The following is a 22,090-nucleotide window of genomic DNA, read 5'->3' on the forward strand; positions in this document are numbered from 1 at the left end:
TGTGCTATTAGGCTAAGGCTTTACTTCAATAACGGTACGTCCTAGAGAGCTGAGACCTGGTCTAAAACCTTCCCGGACACCGGATGTACCTGTGTGCCAAATTTCGGGATTGTAAATGCGATGGTGCGGATTCCTTTAGCGGACATACATACACACATACATACATACATACATACACTCTTTTACCAATATTGTATTAAATAAATATACAAAAGTGCTTATAAAAGATACAACCACATTAACAACAGTTCACCTTCTTATGTTGGCTCCAAATATTTCTCGCTGAGTCACTCGGCTCATTGCATCTTTACTAATGTAAAGTACAGAAGTCGGATCTAGTGTATATATTCCAGGAACAAAATCTCCTCTGCAGTGAATTACACCAGTATCAGATGGGTGTCAAAGTGATAACTTGTGTCAATTTTGTTCTTTTAACTTTACAAGTCTCTAAGACCGCAATCAATCAGACAGACATATTTTAATCCACAATCTGTAACCTAGTACAATGCCAATGTCATGTGTTAGGCCTTCAGTGCAAAACTAGATTACATTTTGTACATGTTCTCACTTATTTTTCTTCATGTTGGCTCATATTCAAGGCTCATGCACACGACCATTGGCTGTTTTGCGGCCTAAAAATTGCAGATCCGCAAAACACGCATGCCGGCCATGTGCATTCCACACTTTGCGGAGCGGAACAGCCCTATCCTTAATAGAACAGCCCTATCCTTGTCTGTAATGGGGACAAGAATAGGACATGTTCTATAATTTTGTGGACGGCACGGTGTGCTTTTTCGGCATCTTTTACGGCCCCATTGATGTGAATCGGTCCACATTGAGCCCACAAAAAATGTGGATTGCATATGGACCCAAACCACGGTCGTGTGCATGAGCCCTCGATATGTAGCAGGGTAAGGTCTCATGCAAGTGACCGTATTATTTTCCACTCCCGATCTACACTCATTCCAAAGGTGCCGCAAAAAATGCAGACAGCACACCATGTGTTGCCTGCATCCGTATGCCTGCATGTCCATCCAGGAAAAAATACGTGTCCTATTCTCGTCCGTTTTGTGGACAAGAATAGGCATTTTGAAAATGGGACCCGCAGAAATTGTGGGATGCACATGACCGGTATCCGTATTTTGCAGATGTTTGGTTTGGTGGTGTGCATGAGTCCAAGATTTCTATGATTGAGGTGTGATATTAGTTAGAGATGAGCGAATTTCTTAAAAGTTCGATTCGGGTGATTCGCCGAATTTCACAAAAAAATTTGCTTTGTGACGAGTTACTTCGTCATGAAGCGCATTTTTTTGTAAGTAGCAGGTGCAATGACAGGGTGCTGCGATAGTACCGCCCCCATCATTGTGCCCTTCGGATGCCGCGTTCATACATGATCGCGGTATCTGAGTGTAAAATTAACAGTAAAAAAATAAATAAATCAAACTTACCGCCTCCATTTACTTGCGACGGGCTGGCCGCCACTATCTAGCTTGAAGATCTCGGCCAAAATCCTGTGCGGTGCGAGATTACGTCATCACGCCGGCTGGCATGGTGACGTATGCCGTCATTGCACCGGCCGGCATCGTGCTTCAAGATTTCAGCCAAGATCTTGAAGCACGATGGAGGCTGGCGGCCTGTCGCAATCAAATGGAGGCGGTAAGTTTGAATTCTTTCGTTTTTTATACTATTTCAGGTTAAATCGATTCGCTGACACGAAGCACGAGGAAATTCGGCTTCTAGGTGAATCGAATTTATACAGAAATTCAGATCGAATTCCACTTCGTGGGATTCGATTCGCTCATCTCTAATAATAGTCATAATTATGATTATTATTACTAATTGTAGTAGTATTACAGTATTAGAATTATTTCGTAATTTGCTGATTATTTGTAATTGATCATTTTTCAATAATATTTCATCAAATCGATCCACGTTTATTTCATTGACCTATGTAAAATTACAATCTTGAATAGAAGTTGAAATGTGAATATCCATTTTCCATGAAGACCTGATACAACGTAATGTTGATTCTGTGATTTTTCACAGTACTTAGGTGGTATGAGGAGACAGTACTAATGAGGAAGGGGGGAAAAAAAGAGAATGTGTGTGACAAGTAATTATGTCACCTACTTGAACAGCTTAATTAGCCACTTTGATAATTATGACATCTCATTTGTCTGTTAATTCTATGTCCTCTGAATTCTACCTTTGATTTTTCGCTCAGTCACATAAGACGATTAGATAAGCGAGAGTCCATTATGTCTATGAGCCTCCTCATCTGGAGGCTCTCTTTACAAGTGCTCTCCAAACCGGGCCCCGACAGCTCGTGTCTTCCCCGTCTCAAGAGAAAATGTTTGCTGAGCAAATTAATGGTGTAAACAGGTTGCTAGTGGGGAACGCTCAGCCCACTTAAGAGTGACAGCAAACAAACCGCTTCAAGTACCTTTCAAATCACTTTAGTAAATAGACATTTACAGTTTGTTCAAGTAATTAACATGCTAATTAGAAAGCAGTTATGTCGAGGAGCACTGCCGACTGCTCTGTCATTCAGCTGCTACATTTTTTGGCACATAGAATTCGCCCTACATGTTGGGACCCCTGTATAATCACTGTCGTTACAAAGGCCTCTAATAGGCAGAAGTGACGCAATGCTTCAGATGTCCAACATAAGAAGGATCTTCTCAAGAGGACGGGCTTGTTGGACACTTGTGATTCAGTGGTGGGTCGTTCTTGTCAGTTAGTGTTTCATTGTTATGGTATACTTTCTTAAATGGTGGGTTGCTGGGGGTCTGACTGTTGACGCCCCCAACGCTAACAAGAACAGGGGCCAGTGCTCCTCATGTCAGTGAAGCAGCAGACACGCATGGTTCCATTAAACTCTAAGGGACGGCTATCTCCGACAGAGCGCATGTGTGACCGCCGCTGCGTTCAAATGGTGACCCAGTTTCATGATCGGCAGAGACCCCAGCAGTTGCATAGGGATAAGTTGTCTTAAAGGGAATGTGTCAGCATGTTTTCACTAATAGAAGTACCAGCAATGCCCAACAATACATGTTGATGACTTGATGACACACTCCCTTTAATGGAACAGCCACTTTAACCAAGTCAAGACTGGTCTGTTTTAGTTTGTCAAAGAGGACCGCTCACCTCTCCTGACAATTCTGGGACGTCTCCTGACTAGGGATGAGAACCCCGAAATTTACAGGTTCGGGTTCGGTGTTCGGGTGGTGTGGGAAGTCCGTTATGGATTCCGTTATAACGGAATATAACCGAATTCGTAGACAGAATGGAAAACGCAAGCCATTTTGATCCGTCATAATAGAACTATGCAGAAACCAGACGGATCTGTTATGATTGGCCATAGACTTCTATTATGACGGATCAAAACAGAATGCCTCTTAAAGGCTTCCGTTTTGCATTCCGTCTACGAATTACGTTATATTCCATTATAACGGAATTCCTACACTACCTGAACGCCGAATCTGTACCCCTGACATGTCTGTTACCATTCAATTACAGTTCTGGGCAATGGTTTCCTATGACTCTATGTTGTACCGTTCCTCTCTTATGGACTTTATAGATAAAGGTACAGATGGATGTGTGTCCCTGCACAGTCCACCACTAGCAGCGTAGATTGGACAACGCCAGACTGCTCAGGGGCACTCCCCCAACTGGTAACTCCCATCTGTACCTTTATACATAAACTTCTAGCAATAGAAGATGAGTGGCATAATATGAGATTGTAAGAATAAATATTTCAGAATTTACATTTCATGTGTAATACAATGATTTACTAAAACAGACATGTCAGGAGAGGTGACAAGTCCCCTTTAATGACCAGGCACAGTTCATTTTTAACTCTTTTGGTACATGTGGGTTTGAAGCTATAAAGTTTTTTTCAGACATTCAAATTATTTTTATGCAGTTTTTACATATAAGTATTTTTTTTGGGGGAAAAAGGTAAAACAAAACCAAATAGGTGTCAGTTTTTCAATATATTTTCTTTGATAGCACAAACGGCAACTAAAATGTAAATTGTGCGCCATTTTTATATAGGGGACATATAGCTTTAGCTTGTCCGGGGTGGGGTAGAAGCTGCAGTTCAGGCTACCGAATTCGTAGACAGAATGAAAAATGCACATTTTTTATGTACGGATTGATTAATCTATTCCACACAGAGTGCCCCCATAAGGTCACACCGGCCATTGGAGGGTATTTTAACATTTTTTACTGCTGATTTCACCTGTAATACAACTTAGGCCTCATTCAGATGGCCGTAGTGTTTTGAGGATACATAATTTGCCACACATGGCCACAACCATAATAGAAAATACCTATTCTTGTCCGCGGACATGCCGTATCCTTTCTGCGGAACCACGGATGCATCATTTCCTGCCCCATTAAAATAAATGGGTCCGCACCCGTTCATATGGCTGTCTGAATGAGACCTTACCGAGATACGTTGGAGAGGTGATTGAGTTGGCTAAAACCAGTTCCCGCAGCACCCGGTGGTCACCATACGCGGTGATCGGTGATTGTTTTGTACACAGCAATCAGGAAGGCAGAGACTGTAATAAAATCTCTCTGCTTTCAATATGAGGAGTCTTATGACAGGCGGATCCTCTCTCCTGCAGCTGCATGATTTCTGCTAGAGACATCACAAAGAGATTCAGAAACATCCCTGCAGAGTTCTATGCAGACGAGCTGGACATTTTAAGATGTTCAGTGGTCCGCAAGTGATTCAATTAAAGAGGACCTGTCATGTCTCCTGACATGTCTGTTTTAGTATATCATTGTATTTCACATTACATGACTATTCTTTGCTTATGACTTGTGTTATTCTATTACTCCTACTAGTAGTTTACAAATGAATTGCCAGATGGGCATTACCAGTTGGGGGTTTGTATGGCACTGTTCAGTGCTGCTAGTGTCAGAATATGCAGAGACATACCCTCAGCTGGTAACATCCATCTGGCAATTCATTCATAAACTACTAGTGGGAATCACAGAGGAATGGCACAGCACAGAGTCATAAGAAAAGATGCTCCAGATTTGTTATTGCAAGGGGAATGTATAAAACAGACAGACAGTCAGGAATGGTCACAGGTCCTCTTTAAAGGGACAATTCTATCACAGAGGGGTATTTAAAGGGCTCCTGTCACCCCACAAAAGTCATTTTTTGGGGGGGATAGTTACATTACTTATAGCGCGATATAGGAGAATATAATCTTGTCATTTACTTTGATGCGGCCGTTTCTTTAGAAAACGAAGTTTTATAATATGTAAATCCGGTCTCTACCAGCAAGTAGGGTGTCTACTTGCTGGTAGCCGCAGCAGAAAACCGCCCCCTCGTCGTGTTGATAGACAGGGCCAGCCGTGATCTCCTCCTCCGGCCGGCCCTGTCAGTATTTCAAAAATCGCGCGCCTCTGTTCATTCGGCGCAGGCGCTCTGAGATGAGGAGGCTCGTCTCCTCAGAACTCCCTCAGTGCGCCTGCGCCGATGACAGAGAAGGCGCGCGATTTTTGAAATACTGACAGGGCCGGCCGGAGGAGGAGATCACGGCTGGCCCTGTCAATCAACACGGCGAGGGGGCGGTTTTCTGCTGCGGCTACCAGCAAGTAGACGCCCTACTTGCTGGTAGAGACCGGATTTACATATTATAAAACTTCGCTTTCTAAAGAAACGGCCGCATCAAAGTAAGTGACAAGATTATATTCTCCTATATCGCGCTATAAGTAATGTAACTATCCAAAAAAAAAAAAAATTACTTTTGTGGGGTGACAGAAGCCCTTTAAGAATCAATAGTCATAAGAAACTATTTATTTAGAAATTCGGGCAGTTTTTTTCTTTCCATTTTTATTTTGGCAACATGAAATATTGTTCTTCTGTAGCAGTCAACACAAATGATAAGACCTCCTATATAGTTAAGTAATCCATAGTCAGTTTACTGCTAATGTGAGGGGAACGTGTTATCTGAAGGGTGATCGTCATGATATCAGTAGGTGTAGAATTGGGATGACAGCATGGCAGCTGTATTGTTCTCTTGATGGGAATTAATAAAGATGCCTATAGAAGAACATTTCATTAATTAGTGTAACGCAGGGGAGGGGTTTAACAACAGGTTCCCTACTCAATGGCGGACATGCAGCGTCACAACACGTGTACATGTACATACACCATACATATATGCAATACACATAAATACACCATATACATGGTACACATACGTAAATACACCATATATACATTACACACACATACCACCCAACTAAGGAGCTAAACTATCAGCGGAGCGCAAAGCAATGATAGCGAACATCTCCAGCTGCCCTGCCCCCACCAGAGCACCGGATCAGGACTCAGCCGGTAACACGGTTCTTCGATCCAGTTGTAATAAAAAAAAAAAAGATCGGGAGAACTGGAGGGATCTGGCTGAATCCCATGCCTGGTGTAATGTGCTCTAATTGAGTCACTACAGATGGACTCTCTCTGGACACAGTGGTGGCCTGAATGAGAAAGGTAAATGGGTTGTCCTATTTAGTCATTTCCACGGTGAGATGGGACTAAGCAATGCTCATTGGAGCGCCACGGCCTCTTCAAACAGCTAATAGGCGGGGGTGCTGGGAGTCAGACCCCCACTGATCTGATATTGTGACCTATCCTGAGGCCATCAATATTTAACTCCCAGAATATTTTACCCCATTAATCCCATATGCCAGTCTCTTTGCCAAGGTAAATTTTATGTGTAATTTACGTTTTTTAGTTTTTAAGTTATTGACAGGAATGAATGTTGATTTTGTAAATATGCTAATTTGTGTGAATTCCAACAACTCGCCTATATCAGAAGCAACACCTGTATGGAGTCATTTACAATGGGAACTTTACTAGAAAAGTGGCCACAGGAATGTGGTTGATCAAGGAGACAGCAGGGTCATGTGCTCCTGGTGACCACAGGACAGTGCAACAAAAGAGGTTATGTGTCTGGCTCTCCGGTAAACCCTAGCTGGGAGGTTGTTGTCTAGATATGAACAAAGCGTCACTTTTAAAAGATCAAAGGGACCTGGCATTTAGATCTGGAGGATAAGACATAAAGGGACACTCAGGTGAGTGCCGGACATCTGCAGAACAAAATGACACTGCAATAAAACAAGTGGCTTTGAAATGTCTTCAGAAAGCAGTGAAATAATCCTTTGATATTTGTCCATTCCCGCTGTTCATATAAAAAGTTTTTTGTAAGCAAATACAGGCCATGAAGACATACAATTAACTACAAAATGCGCTGAAACCACCCAAAGGTGACCAAAAATTGTTATAATATATGCAAGAAAGGAAAGACCCAGAATGAATAATAGAAGGAACGTACAAGTCAGTCAAATCCTGTATGTATATATATATCTAATATATAAAGCTGAGTGTGTGTGTGTATGTCCGCTAAAGGAATCCACACCGTCACATTTACAATCACGAATTTTGGCACACAGGTACATCAGGTGTCCGGAAAGGTTTTAGACCAAGTCTCAGCTCTCTAGGACGTACCGTTCCTGAGATATTCCTCAAAAAAATGCATTAGCCAATAGAAGCTTGGTCACATGACCCTTATCAGCCAATAGAAGCTCACAGATCCTCCAGCCTTCACATACACAGTTTGACTCCAGGTTTTCAAACCAACCCAGCCATTTATCTTCACTGCTGTAGGAGAGCTTTAAAGGAAATCTGTCACCAGGATAATCGTTATTGAAGTAAAGCCATGGCCTAATAGCACTTAGTACCTTATGTCAAGATGTGCCTTTGTTCCAGCAATAGATGTTTTTATCCTCTGAAAATACAGTTTATTTGGTATGCAAATGAGGTGCCCAGAGGGGCGTCACTCTTGCAGGAAGGAGCCCAGACACGCCCCCTGCCACAATGAGTCCACCCTCAAAAGACTTAAAACCCCACCCGTAGGTCCCGCTAAGCCACGCCGATTATCTGGTTAGGCCATGCCCCCCCCTACTCCTGAGCCGACGGGGATTGAAAATTGAAGGTAAAAATCAACTTCTGTCAGCTGCAGGGGAGGGAGGGTGACTTTCTCCCTGAAGCTTACACTCAGACAGCACAGTGCTGCTGTCTTAGAGTGAGCTGTTCAAAAGGACACGCCCCGATCCGGTTAGGCCACGCCCCTTCCACTCCTCAGCTGACTAAGATTTAAAAAATAAAGTTTAAAATCAACTTCTCGGTCCCACTAAGCCACGCCCAGATCTGGTTAGGCCACACTCTCTCCCACTACAGAGCCGATGGGGATTGAAAAAATGAAGGTAAAAATCAACTTCTGTCAGCTGCAGGGGTGGGAGGGAGTGACTTTCTCCCTGCAGCTCACACTCAGACAGTACAGTGCTGCTGTCTTAGAGTGAGCTGTTCAAAAGGACACGTCCCCGATCTAGTAAAGGCCACTGTTAAGGGGGCGGGCCCCTGTGGAGGTCACTGTCAAGGGGGTGGTATGCTGTGAAAGTCACTGTTAAAAGGGAAGGCTGCTGTAAAGGTCAAAGTTAAGGGGGTGGGCTGCTGTGGAGCAATTTTAAGGGACGGGGCACTGTGGGGGGGGGCAGTGTTAAGGGGTAGGGGGCTGTGGAGGTCACTGTTTTGGGTGCGGGGTGCTGTAGATGTCACTGTTATAGTGGATAGTGTTGATATCTTTTAACGACACACACAAACATTAAATAAAATAAATTAAATATACCCGAGTGAAGCCGGGTCCTTCAGCTAGTATATATATATATATATAAATATATATATATTTTAAAAAGTCTCGCATGACTTAGTACAGTGTATTACAGTTATTAAAGGGAATTTGCCAGCACATACCTCAGATTCCTTCTGTTCTGCTAATTCAAAGTTTTTTGACCCCATCCAGATCTGTGGCTCCATTGCAGAGAATTTGCGTCTGTTCTGATAGGTAAATGAGCTGTTTGGTGCAATGAGGGCGGCACCCTTGCACCCCGTCGCACCACAAGCTCTGTCCTGTGTCATGGATAGCACCTTCCCCAGCTGTGAGTGACAGAGCCAGGCTGTAACGCACGTGTGCAATTCCCGAACCAATGGTGCACGCACAAGAACACAGGGCTAGACGAGGTTACATTGCCAGCCTAGCCTTGTCAAGGGTGTCGCCAATTAGTGGGTCTGTATGTTGGACAAACCCGAGCAGGTCCTGCAAACCGTTGGTTATGTATGATGTCCTGACTCTCCCCCAATGGCAGATGTTGGAGGAAAGACAGATTGGGCAGTCAGTGTTCAACATGACCAATCTTTTGTTCTTTTGTGAGATAAACTACTTCTAGACATGTTTGGCAGCAGCTTATTTCCCCTCTCCCTATTGAAAACACGTGCATGCTTAGCTTGGCCAAGTCTATATGTGTATGGGAGGGATAGATCTGGCCCAAATGAGCTAAGGTGCTGTATCTAAACACTGTACTCACTGTTTTCATAAACCCCATAGATAATAATGGAGAGGCAAAGGACATTCTCATTCTTTAGACATTAATCACCTATCCACAAATGCACAATCCCCTTTAAATGATTTTACTGGGAGTAGAATATTGATATCCCATCATTAGAATCAGTAATGAATATCTCATCAACTGGCACCCCTGCTGATCAGCTGTTTGAAGAGGCCATGGTGCTAGTGAGTACAATGTCCTCTTCTTATGCCAAACACAAGTGTTTGTAGAGCAGCACCCACGGACATAAATGGCCACCGCGGTAATGCAAAGGCCGAGCCACGACCGCAGATCCTCAGCAGTCAACCGTGTAGCAAATGAAAAGAGGTAGCGGCAGCATCTCCAGTGAATCCTTGATTGGACGGACTTTACAGAAAGTGTGCCATAAAATCAAGCAGCAACGTTTCGGCTCTAACCCAGCCTTTGTCAAGCCTAATACAGAGTGATTATCTCTACCCTTTTAAAGTGCATGCAGCTCCACCCACAAGAGGGGGGAACCAATACTATATATAGCAGCCATTAACAATTAACATCACACCCAATAAATGGTGTCTTATAATCAAACTAAAATGCAGACACCCGCAGGTACATGTCATGTGCACACCTTAAACAGTGCACCGCAGTATTGTCCGTTCATCACGGCCAGCGGGACTCACATCGCGCGTCTCCAGAGGCGCATTGCGCATGTCAGTGTTGTTATCCATAAGTGTTTAGGACCTGGGGAGCGCGCCAGTCACATGACCCTATCATGAATTTGGTCCAGATTGATGGAGATTAGGGAACGTATTAATAAACATAAGCGTACGATCAGAAAACAGACAATGGACAAGCCAGAAGCTAAACACTTTGTGGAATGTGGTCACTCTGTCCACCAGCTCAGGTTCAGGGTGATAGACTGGGTAGGTGCACTTAGAAGAGGTGGGGACACAGGGCGTATCCTCAGGAAAAAAGGGTTACAGTGGATTTTCACGCTGAACTCTATGCAGTCCTATGGACTCAACTGATAGGTTCAGTGCATTAAGTGGATATAATATGGATGTATTTGGTATATCTGATTCAGTATAGGTGGATGCATTTGTTTTTAATGATTTTTTATTGTTTATATGGATATATTTATGTCACAATAGTAATTTGGTATATTTTACATTTCTTTACAGTATTTTATTGAAGCATCTCAGTCTGTCTTCGGATATCGGGACTCCAGTTACGGCCTCCAGATGTGGTAGGACTGGATATTAAGGCCTTTTTGACCTACTAAACTGTGTCTTTTTGGCCTTAGTTCAGTGTGGTTCATACCCCTTTAGTGTATACCAGGGGTGGGCAGACTGCGGCTCTCCGGCTGCTTTGGAGCTGCAGCTCCCGGCATGCCCAGTCTGCTTACAGCTGTTAGCTTGCGGTGGGGCATGGTGGGATTTGTGGTGTTGCTGTGGCTGGGGAGCCGCAGTTTGCCCCTCACTGGTCTATACAATCTCCAATAATTTATGTAATCTCCACTAGTATCGGAATATGGTAATAGCATGCATTGTACTGTGCTCAAATAGATAGGGTAGCAGATCAACATGGTACTTATACGCATCCATTTTTACCCGTGGTTACATGGGGATACGGTTATTTATATAAATATTCGCTAGGTATATAAAGATTGATATCTATACGCCTGGATCTTACATATATCCTATACATATTTAAGTATGGATGAACAGGAGGAGACTAGGGGGAGATTATGTGATCAGGTGATGTTCACATGACCATCATGTGACTAGGGTCATGTGACCGGCGCGCTCCCCAGGTCCTGAACACTTATTGATAACAACACTGACATGCGCAATGCGCCTCTGGAGATGCGCGATGTGAGTCCCACTTGGACGTGATTAATGGACAATACTGTGGTGCACTGTTTATTTTAGTTTGATTATAAGACACCATTCATGTTAATTGTAAATGGTTGCTATATATTGTATTGGTTCCCCCCTTTTGTGGGCAGAGCTGCATGCACTTTAAAAGGGTAGATATCATCACTCTATATTAGGCTTGACAAAGGCTGGGATAGAGCCGAAACGTTGCTGCTTAATTTTATGACACACTTTCTGTAAAGTCCGTCCGATAAAGTATTGGAGATGCTGCCGCTACCTCTCTTCATTTGTAAAGTCCGTCCGATAAAGGATTGGAGATGCTGCCGCTACCTCTCTTCATTTGTTCTTCATATGCCAGTGACTCCATGTTCAACGGTCATGGCCTAGGTGCCGTTCATTGGTCAGGGCCAAGGCACATTTAAATGAATAGCCTAAGGTGCAAGCACAAGCCCAAGCACAACCACTATAAAATGAACAGCGCTGTGCTTGGCATGCTGTGAGGAGGCCACAGTGCCCACCGGAGCTTCATGGCCTCTTCAAACAGCCAGTCGGTGGCGGTTCTGGGTGTCTGAACCCTACAAGCTATTTCTGGTCTGAAGAAGGGACCTTTCCGGCCCAGAAACGCGTAATCTGTGGAAACTATGAATAAATAAAAGCTATAAACTTACCTTCAGCCTGGACCTTCCGCCGCTGCTGACCTGAATTTTCTTCCACAACCCCACAAATTAGATATTTATGACCTATGTTAAGTATAGGTCATCAATATTTTACTCTGGAAACCACATTTTATAAAAAAAAGTTTTGATTGAATTACACCATTCATACAACACTCTAACTGTTCCTGACATGACAAAAATAGTGATGATTATGACTGTTCAAAACATTCCATTTTCCCAGCATTAGGTGGGAGCACCTTATTGACGCTGGTGTGCACGCATTCAATTATTCACTCGGCAACAGCACAATCTGACGTGTGTATAACCAGCTGCAGTATGCGGTCCATAAAAGCACATGCTACTCTGATACATGTCACTGGCAGGAAGGCAGGCATTGTTGGTATGATAATGAAGCTTCAGCGGGTAAGTATAGCCTCAGGTATTGTCCCAATACACTATCTGTATTCATCTCAAGAAGTTCTGAAGACATTTGTGATAACACGACGTCAGTGAAAAAGAGGGTAAATAAAGGCCATCAATTTGAAATTGTTCATCAGACAATCTAATTTGCAGAGAAATCCACTTGTCAAGCTCTACCTAAAACTTTTTCCAGATAAGAAATCATTTCAGCCCGACTGTCCATCTTGTCTTGTGATAGCAGATAGAGTAATCTAAAGAAATACACGGAATACAATTCACCAGCCACTTCTCTGAAGATTTTTGTAAACAGTACTGAATTAATATGTCGCCACTGTATTATACAGTATCTGCTCTGGCTACATTTCTGTACATGCTTCTAGTTGTAGTAATGTTGTTAACTATTACACTACTACTAGTAATAATAATATACTATATTAAAGTAGTAATAAGAATAATATCACATTTTTTTGTGATTATTATTGATACAGTTTGTAACAAATAAAACTAAAGGTACTATAACAGTAGTAGTAGTAGTAATGATAATAATAATAATAATAATAATAATAATAATAAACTAATCAATTCTACATTTTGAGCTTTGCTTCTATTATTGTGGGCTATTGCCATTCTGAATATGGCGGTTGTTTTTCTTCTCATTTGTGTCCAGGTTCTCAGTTTAAAAAGAGTATTAGCAGTTTTGACCATTTGAAAAATGTTCACAGCTCTAGATAAGCGCTAGGAAGATCAGGAAAATAAACCTTTTGGGTTGTTTTGGTAGCACCACCTCATGGGCAGTTGCAGATGCAGGATCTGGCAAAATAAATGTTCAGATTCACACTACTCCTGATACCAAAATCTCCACAAAAGGTATGTTCCTCCTGCTCTTACCAATCCATAATGCTATCAGCAGTTTATCAAGTCAAAACTACTGACAGACTCCCACAAAATATTGGTAAGGCTTAGTTACTTCACATATAAACTGCGATCTGAAAAGATATGGAAGTATGCTAAATTATAAGGAATAGGAAGGTTTAGATCAGCTAAAAAAGTTAAGATAGAAATTAGAGATGAGCAAATCAAGTCCAAACAAATTGATTTAATGTAGAATTTGCTGTACATTTTTTGGGGATTCATCCGAAAAGAATTGCACAAAATGGTGGCCACTGTTTTACAGTTCAGAAGACAGATGAAGGTATCTTCCACCCAGTGGTGTGCCTAGGGTATTTAGCACCCTGGGCGTGATCTTTCTCTGCCCCCTCCAATACTTGACCACATACCTCTTACATCCAGGGACATCTCCCGTCTTGTAGGCCTTCTCTTTCCTCTTCTCCTCCGTTAGACCGCCATGAGAAATTCTTTCAGCCGCATCTCGTCTCTACAGAGTTTGTAACACAGACACGTTAGATTTCTAAATTTTTCCATCAACCTCTCCATCCTGGTGTCCCCACAGTGTCATCCTGCTGCCACTCCCAATACTGTGCCAGTTGTGCCCTCCAATGCCCCAGGTACTATACTGCTGAAAAAATAGTGACATAATTGGTGTAATTTATCAAACTGGAGTAAAGTAAAACTAGATTTCCAAAAGAGCTGTCACAAATGAAAGGTGGAATCTGATTGGCTGCTATGCAACTAAGCCAGTTCTACTTTACACCAGTTTTATAAATTACCCCAAATGTCCCTATAGTGTCCACAGCAGCTATAATGTCTCATAGAGTACCCCCAGTAATAATAACACCCTATTTTGTGCTCCAGTCAATAATCCCTGTATAGTGTCCCCAGAGATAATAGAATTGCCCCTACAGTACCTCCCCAATAGCAAAGCACCCTATTCTGCCCCCACACAGTAATTTCCCCCACACAGTAATTTCCCCACACTGCCCCCACACAGTAATTTTCCCCACACTGCCCCCACACAGTAATTTGCCCCACGCTGCCCTCACACAGTAATTCCCCCCACACAGTAGTTTCCCCCACACTGCCCCCACACAGTAGTTTTCCCCACACAGTAGTTCCCCCCACTCTGCCCCCACACAGTAGTTTTCCCCACACAGTAGTTCCCCCCACTCTGCCCCCACACAGTAGTTTCTCCATACTGCCCCATACTGTAGTTTCCCCCCCACAATAGTTTCCCCCACACTGCCCCCACACAGTAGTTTCCCCCACACTGCCCCCACACAGTAGTGTCCCGCACACTTCCCCCACACAGTAGTTTCCCCCACACTGCCCCCACACAGTAGTGTCCCCCACACTGCCCCCACACAGTAGTGTCCCCCACACAGTAGTGTCCCCCACACTGGAGTTTGCCCCCACACAGTAACTTCCCCCACACAGTAGTTTCCCCACACTGCCCCGATACTGTTGACATCATCGCGCGCGCCTGCGACGGGATTTCACTACCGTATAGGCCTCAGGCCTCCTAGGCCTGAAGCCTATGGCGGTAATCGGTGGCAGGGCAGGGAACTATGCGCTACGCTCTTGTGCCCCGCCGCAGTATGTGGGTGTCAGCGCTTCAGCAATGAGCTCTTCCATCTGTATTGATGGAAGCGCTCATTGCTTCTGGGCCTATCAGTGGCACCCCAGTGAGGGCCAACACCCTGGGCAGACCACCAACCCCCACTCCCCCGGGCACGCCACTGCTTCTACCAAGAAGGGTTAATTTTTGGACCGTGTTTTAATTTAGATAAAAACCTGACAGGCTTAGTGTTACTGATGACTCCTATATGTTTATCTATAGTCATATACAGTACATTGCTGTTGCTTTGTCATTACTAATGCTGCCTTGGCATTACAGAAACAGTTGGGTACAGTCTTAGGAGACCTCAGGGCAATTGGGGCACTTTTGATACAGACCGAATTTATTCAGACTAAATTCAGTCTGAAAACTGATTTGACCAAAAGCAAATTTGATCTGAAGCAAATTTTGGGAAATTTGCTCAGCTCTAATATAACATTTTTTATTTTATTTTTTATGGCTTTGTGTGAAATGTCCATGCATACAAATGGCCAATTCAGTACCATATCTCCAAGAATAGGAAAGGACCAGGCATGTGGAAATCTGATATCTGATATTGCTTCAGGTTATAGCAGGTGGCCCACAAAAACATTAGATTTTCAAAAACTGGTCAAGTCCACCAACATGAATCTATTATGTAGGGGGTTCCATTAGTCTGAAATAATAATGAAAATATAATGAAATAACCACAAATGTCTTGCAGAAAAGTCAAAATCTTTTCTATGCTCACATCATTATCAGTTTTATTCAACCCCCAAGTGACATTCAATCTTAGTACTTAGTACAACATCCTTTTCCAGTTATAACAGCTTTTAAACGTGAAGCATAGCTTGACACAAGTGTCTTGCAGCGATCTACGGGTATCTTCGCCCATTCTTCATGGGCAAAAGCCTCCAGTTCAGTCACATTCTTAGGCTTGTGCGCTGCAACTGCTTTCTTTAAGTCCCACCAGAGGTTCTCAATCGGATTTAAGTCTGGTGACTGCGATGGCCACTTCAAAATGTTCCAGCCTTTAATCTGCAACCATGCTCTTGTGGACTTGGAGGTATACTTGGGATCATTGTCCTGTTGAAAGGTCCAACGTCTCCCAAGCCTCAGGTTTGTGACGGACTGCATCACATTTTCATCCAATATCTCCTGGTACTGAAGAGAATTCATGGTACCTTGCACACGCTGAAGCTTCCCTGTACCTGTAGAAGCAAAACAGCCCCAAAGCATGATTGACCCCCCCCCCCCCCCACCATGCTTCACAGTAGGCAATGTGTTCTTTTCTTCATAGGCCTTGTTCTTCCTCCTCCAAACATAGTGTTGATCCATGGGCCCAAACAGTTCTAATTTTGTTTTATCAGTCCACAGAACACTATCCCAAAACTTTTGTGGTTTGTCCACATGACTTTTGGCATACTGCAGTAGACTCTTCTTATTCTTTGGGGACAGCAAGGGGGTGCGCCTGGGAGTTCTGGCATGGAGGCCTTCATTACGCAGTGTGCGCCTTATTGTCTGAGCTGAAACTTCAGTACCCACATCTGACAAATCTTTTTTCAGTTCCTCAGCAGTCACACAGGGACTTTTCTCCACTTTGCGCTTCAGGTAGCGCACAGCAGTCAAAGTCAGCATCTTCTTTCTGTCACGACCAGGTAGCGTTTCAACAGTGCCCTTTGCCTTAAATTTGCTAATGATGCTTCCTATGGTGTCTCTTGGCATGTTTAACATCTTTGCAATCTTCTTATAGCCATTGCCCTTCCTGTGAAGAGAAATCACTTCTTCTCTTGTCTTCCTGGACCATTCTCTTGACTTCACCATGTTTGTAAACACACCAGTAAATGTCTAGAAGGAGCTGAGTATCACAGTCCTTTTAAATCTGCCTAATTGGTGCTTATTATGCTTGATTGCTGCTCCTTGACATCCACAGGTGTTTTAAATACCTGATCGAAAACACTTGAATGAACCTCTGTTCTTAAGAGTGGTAGTCTTTAAGGGGTTGAATAATTGTGTCAATGAAGAAATCACAAAAAAAACATTTAATACTGTATTAGGCTACTTTCACACTTGCGGCAGGACGGATCCGACAGGCTGTTCACCATGTCGGATCCGTCCTGCGGCTATTTCGCCGTGCCCGCGGACCGCCGCTCCGTCCCCATTGACTACAATGGGGACGGGGGCGGAGCTCCGGCGCAGCACGGCGCTGCACGGAGAAAGCCGCCGGACTAAAAAGCCTGACATGCAGTAATTTTAGTCCGGCGGCCTTTCTCCGTGCAGCGCCGTGCTGCGCCGGAGCTCCGCCCCCGTCCCCATTGTAGTCAATGGGGACGGAGCGGCGGTCCGCGGGCACGGCGAAATAGCCGCAGGACGGATCCGACATGGTGAACAGCCTGTCGGATCCGTCCTGCCGCTAGTGTGAAACTAGCCTTACAAAAACAACTGATGTCATTCTAGTTGCATTTGGTTCTTTAAAAAGTCCTTGTAAGATTTCATTCTGAACACAATTACAAATGTACACTAAATTCCCTAAAACCCTTTACAGCATTGGAGGTTGAATAATTGTGAACACAACTGTATAATTGGGCAGACTATATGGGCCAAATGGTTCTTATCTGCCAACACATTCTATGTTTCTATAATATATGGTACTTTATATTATATGGCAATATAGTACTTGAAAGATTTTTTCGTAAAAGTTATCAGTGCATTTTTAGTAGGCTGTTATTCACTCACAATTTCTTTTGTTCCAATTTGTCCTGAAATGGTTAAAGGCATACGTAACTTCAAAATACTAAAATGTAGCCAGTAACCCAGTCTACAGTGCCAGGAGGAACACGTCTGTGATGTCATCATGACTAACTTGCATACACAGACATTTCTGAAGACAATATGTAGCCACATTCATAGGTTTCAGAATTTATGATCCCCGTTAGCAGTAAATGTAAATGGCTGAAATATTTAGCGTCTGTAGAAGGATGTTGTTTTGCTGTTATTACTGGCCTCCAGCCATAATCTCTTTGAGATGGATCAAAGATGCTATCATAGCAACTTACTGAGTACACAACCTCTAGCATTTAAACTGCTTGATCTAAGCATTCCTGTTACTATATGGGGGTCATATACAGGCAGAATTATTGTCATGACATATTTTTTTCTGTCTCCATCTATTCCAAGAAAGACAGATTGCTGCTTTATACATTGTTCCCTTGAAATAAAAGATTCAAATATATCAAACACACAAATGACTCTATGAAGTAAGCCGCATTACCCTCTAAGAATGTTCCTCCAAAGACCTACAGCATGGGTAGGGGGAGTATACTGTATCCTTAATATATATTACATTTCACACTAAATGATAACCAATGTAATCAATGAAAAGCAAATCAATAGATATATTTATAAGCCAAAATCAGGAGTGATCCCAAAAGACAGAAGAGGTGCAAATCTTTCCATTATACTTGTTCTCAGTAGATTAAACCAAACACAGGACCAAATACTAACCATCTGAAAGTGGCCGTTAGAGGACCTGTCACCACTCCTGACTTCTGCTTTAGTAAATACTTTACACATTGATGTCCTTCTGAAGGCAGTGGTCAAATGGTCAGTGTTTCATCCTTGAAGATGTCCATGAAGGGTGGAGAACATAGACATCACATATCCAAGAGTCACTCACATGTGAATTAGTCCTTCCTTATTCCTACCAGTTGGGGTTGTGTCCATACAAAGACTGACCCTGTCCAATAAGTGCCAACCAGTGGCATAACTACAACTGACCAGGCCCCACAGCAAATATTTGAATCCCCCCCCCAGCAACTTCTTGGGCACCCCCAACTCATGTGCAACCCCCACTCCTTTGGTTGACAGTGCAAAGGGTGCAGCAGTTGCAGAGAGAGAAGAGCCTCTAGGTGTAACGACAACGCCCCTGTTGCTCCTAGAGGTTCGTTTGCACATATTAAAACATAATTTTTCTCAGCAATGCGGACACATATAAACATGGGACAAACACAGATGTCTTCAGCTGCCAAGAACACATGTAACAGGTCAGACAGTTTCATAGGCACAAATTTGCTGACAGATCTTCTTTAAAACCAGCCCCTTTTCTAAGCCCTAACCCCCCCCCCCCCCCACACACAACCAATAATGGAACAGATCAGCTGGAGATTAAAGGGAACTTATCACATTGAAATTGCAGTTCAAATAACTTTGAAAAGGAAGGTCTCGGAAGCAATAGAGGTCCTCTAAAAGTTCTTCTTTATTATTCATGAATAAACAGCAGACACAGCCACTTGGTACACGGCATACAAACGTTTGTATGCCGTGTACCAAGTAGCTTTTCTGACAAAACTATATACGAGTGTGCAAGTGTTTGATCGCAAGTGTGTGTTTTTCTAAAGTGTGTGCAGGGGCTTTAGGAGGGGACTACATTAAGTCAGTTGTTTATAATTTTCATTGCAGTGTATTATTGTTATTTTTTTGTTCTTTTTTCACTCTTTTCTGGTGTAATCCCCATTTAGTATGTGTTTCATTATTGACAGCGCAGTCCAGTCCACATCTTGTCAAATGTATGCAGTCCTGGAACAGCCATTTGAGGGTACATATTTTCGTGCAAAATGTAAGCAAATTACACTTTTGGTATCGCACATCCTGTATCTAAATGAGCGAATTTCAAAACTAAGATACCTTAACAATATGGAAAACAGTTTGCTGCTCGCTAAACAGAAACTCTATGGGGTAGAAAAGGGGAGGGCACAGAAAAGGGAGGTAAGTAGCTGGATAGCAGAAATCGGGGTAAATGAAAGCGTGCCAAGGAGGCTAGCCCAACAAGTTTGAAAGGTTGGCAGATGAGGGGGGTGTTAGTTCAGTGAGAGCACTGCTGCAGACGGACCCTTCCTCTGCCAGTCAGGGGAATGTTAGCTCCAGTAAGCAGGGGACCAGGAGAGCAGGGCAGGGCAGGCCAGACAGGTGCTGGTAGTGGGAGACTCGATCGTTAGGGGTACAGATAGGGCGATCCGTCACAAAGAATGAGATTGTTGTATTGTGTTTTGTCTTCCTGGCACTCGAGTTTGAAGTATCCTGGATCGGGTTTATAGATTACTGGGAGGGTCTGGTGAAGACCCAGAGGTCATTGTTCACATTAAAAAGTTAGAAGTAGGTGGAGGATACTTAAAATGATTTAAGAACTTAGATTGCAATCTCAGAGCAAGGACCTCAGATGTAGAATTTTCTGAACTACCATCTGTACCACTAGCCACAACAGAAAGGCAGCGGGAGATTAGGAAGGTTCACAAATGGCTCAAAAACTGGTGTAGAAAGGAGGGGTTTGGGTTCCTGGAGAACTGAGGGGTGATTTAATAACCATGTATAAATATATCAGGGGTCAGTACAGAGATCTAGCCCATCATCTATTTATCCCCAGGACTGTGACTGTGATGAGGGGACATCCGCTGCGTCTGGAGGAAAGAAGGTTTGTACACAAACATAGAAGAGGATTCTTTACGGTAAGAGCAGTGAGACTATGGAACTCTCTGCCTGAGGAGGTGGTGATGGTGAGTACAATAAAGGAATTCAAGAGGGGCCTGGATGTATTTCTGGAGTGTGATCCAGGGAGTTATTCTGATTGCCTGATTGGAGCCTGGAAGGATCCCCCCCTCCCCCCCCCCCCCCCCCCTAAAGTGAGGAAATTGGCTCACGTTTTTTTTTTTTTTTTTTGAACTTGCAGGATAACAGGCCGAACTAGATGGACATCTATTGGGGTCATTTATCAAAGTAGAGATGGCTTAGTTGCCCATAGCAACCAATCAGATTGCACCTTTCATTTTTGACAGCTCCTTTGGAAAATAAAAGGTGGAAACTGATTGGTTGCTATGGGCAACTAAGCCAGTTCTATTTTACACCAGTTTGATAAATGACCCCATATATTACTATGTATATATCAGTCTGCTCAGCTCCCTCTGCGCTATAGCATGCTGCCTGCAGATCGCACTGCATTGTGAATGTGAGAGGTTCACTATAACTCCTGCATTCTCTGCAGGCTTTCTACAAGACGTTTTGTTTTCAAAAATTCTGCAGTCAAATTAACTTCTGTTTACTTATATCCTTCATTTCTAATGTGTTCTTTTACTGTCTGCCATGTAAAACCACAGTACTGAAGCATCTGCAGGGGACATGAATAGGTGTACAGAGCTTACCTGGAGAAAACAGTAGGCCTCCAGGAGTTGTCAAGATTGGATAACCCATTTATGTGCCAGCTAATGTTATAGTCAGGAATCAGGATGTATAGACATAATCTGTGGTGTTCGAGCTGTTGGGATGTATATATTCCTATTTTGTCAGCGCAGTGGTTATATTTATTTTTAAATATTTCATACTTTGCTTTTTTTATACTTTTGTTGATTCTTGTTTTGCAGAACTGACTGTGATTTTTGGTTGTAGTGAGAGTCTTTGGGTGATAATTATAGGCCCGATCCCCGCCGTTGGGTCTGGTTACACTACAGTATAATGTTATGATTAAGACCAGGTTGGAATCCCCATCTTCCAGCCAATAACAAGTAGAGAAGCCTGCAGTGGGAGAAATTGTTCCTGCGGCCACGGAGCAGCAAATAATATGTGTGTTTGGACACCATTTCACGATGTCCTAATGACATGCAAACTGCATAGTAACAAGTAATTAAATGGAACAACCTGTGGATGCTGGAAGCACGTTACGGCTCTATATATAATCAGAGACCAAGGTTGTATTGCTAGGGCTTTGAAAAGACCATATATCCTACATAAAATATATCCTACTGGCTTATGCTTCTGGATATCATGTTGCTTTGTTGGAATTGCTCGTATGGATTTAATAGTCAACTTCAAGATTAAAAAAATGACAAAATACTTATCTACTTATCTATTGGTTTATTATAGTATAGTATATATTTACCTATATTTTTTCTGTGTGTATGTTTTGCTGTACAGCTCTCCCCACATTTAGATGGTTACATTCAAGTCCTGCCTTCAGTGAGGCTAGGCAACCATGGTCTTGCCCCACTGAAGGGCATCACTGCCTGAAATTGCTTAGTTTATTAATTGGACAGTGTCAAACAGGGAAAACTACGGCAAGATTTTTTGGCATTGCAAGAGTGTGTTACTTAGGCACTACATGTTACACCATAAGTGGAATGCAACCATCGAACATGCTGCCCAGTGAACCGACC

Source organism: Bufo gargarizans, chromosome 5 (genome assembly GCF_014858855.1).
Source record: "Bufo gargarizans isolate SCDJY-AF-19 chromosome 5, ASM1485885v1, whole genome shotgun sequence".
NCBI classification, from domain to species: Eukaryota; Metazoa; Chordata; class Amphibia; order Anura; family Bufonidae; genus Bufo; species Bufo gargarizans.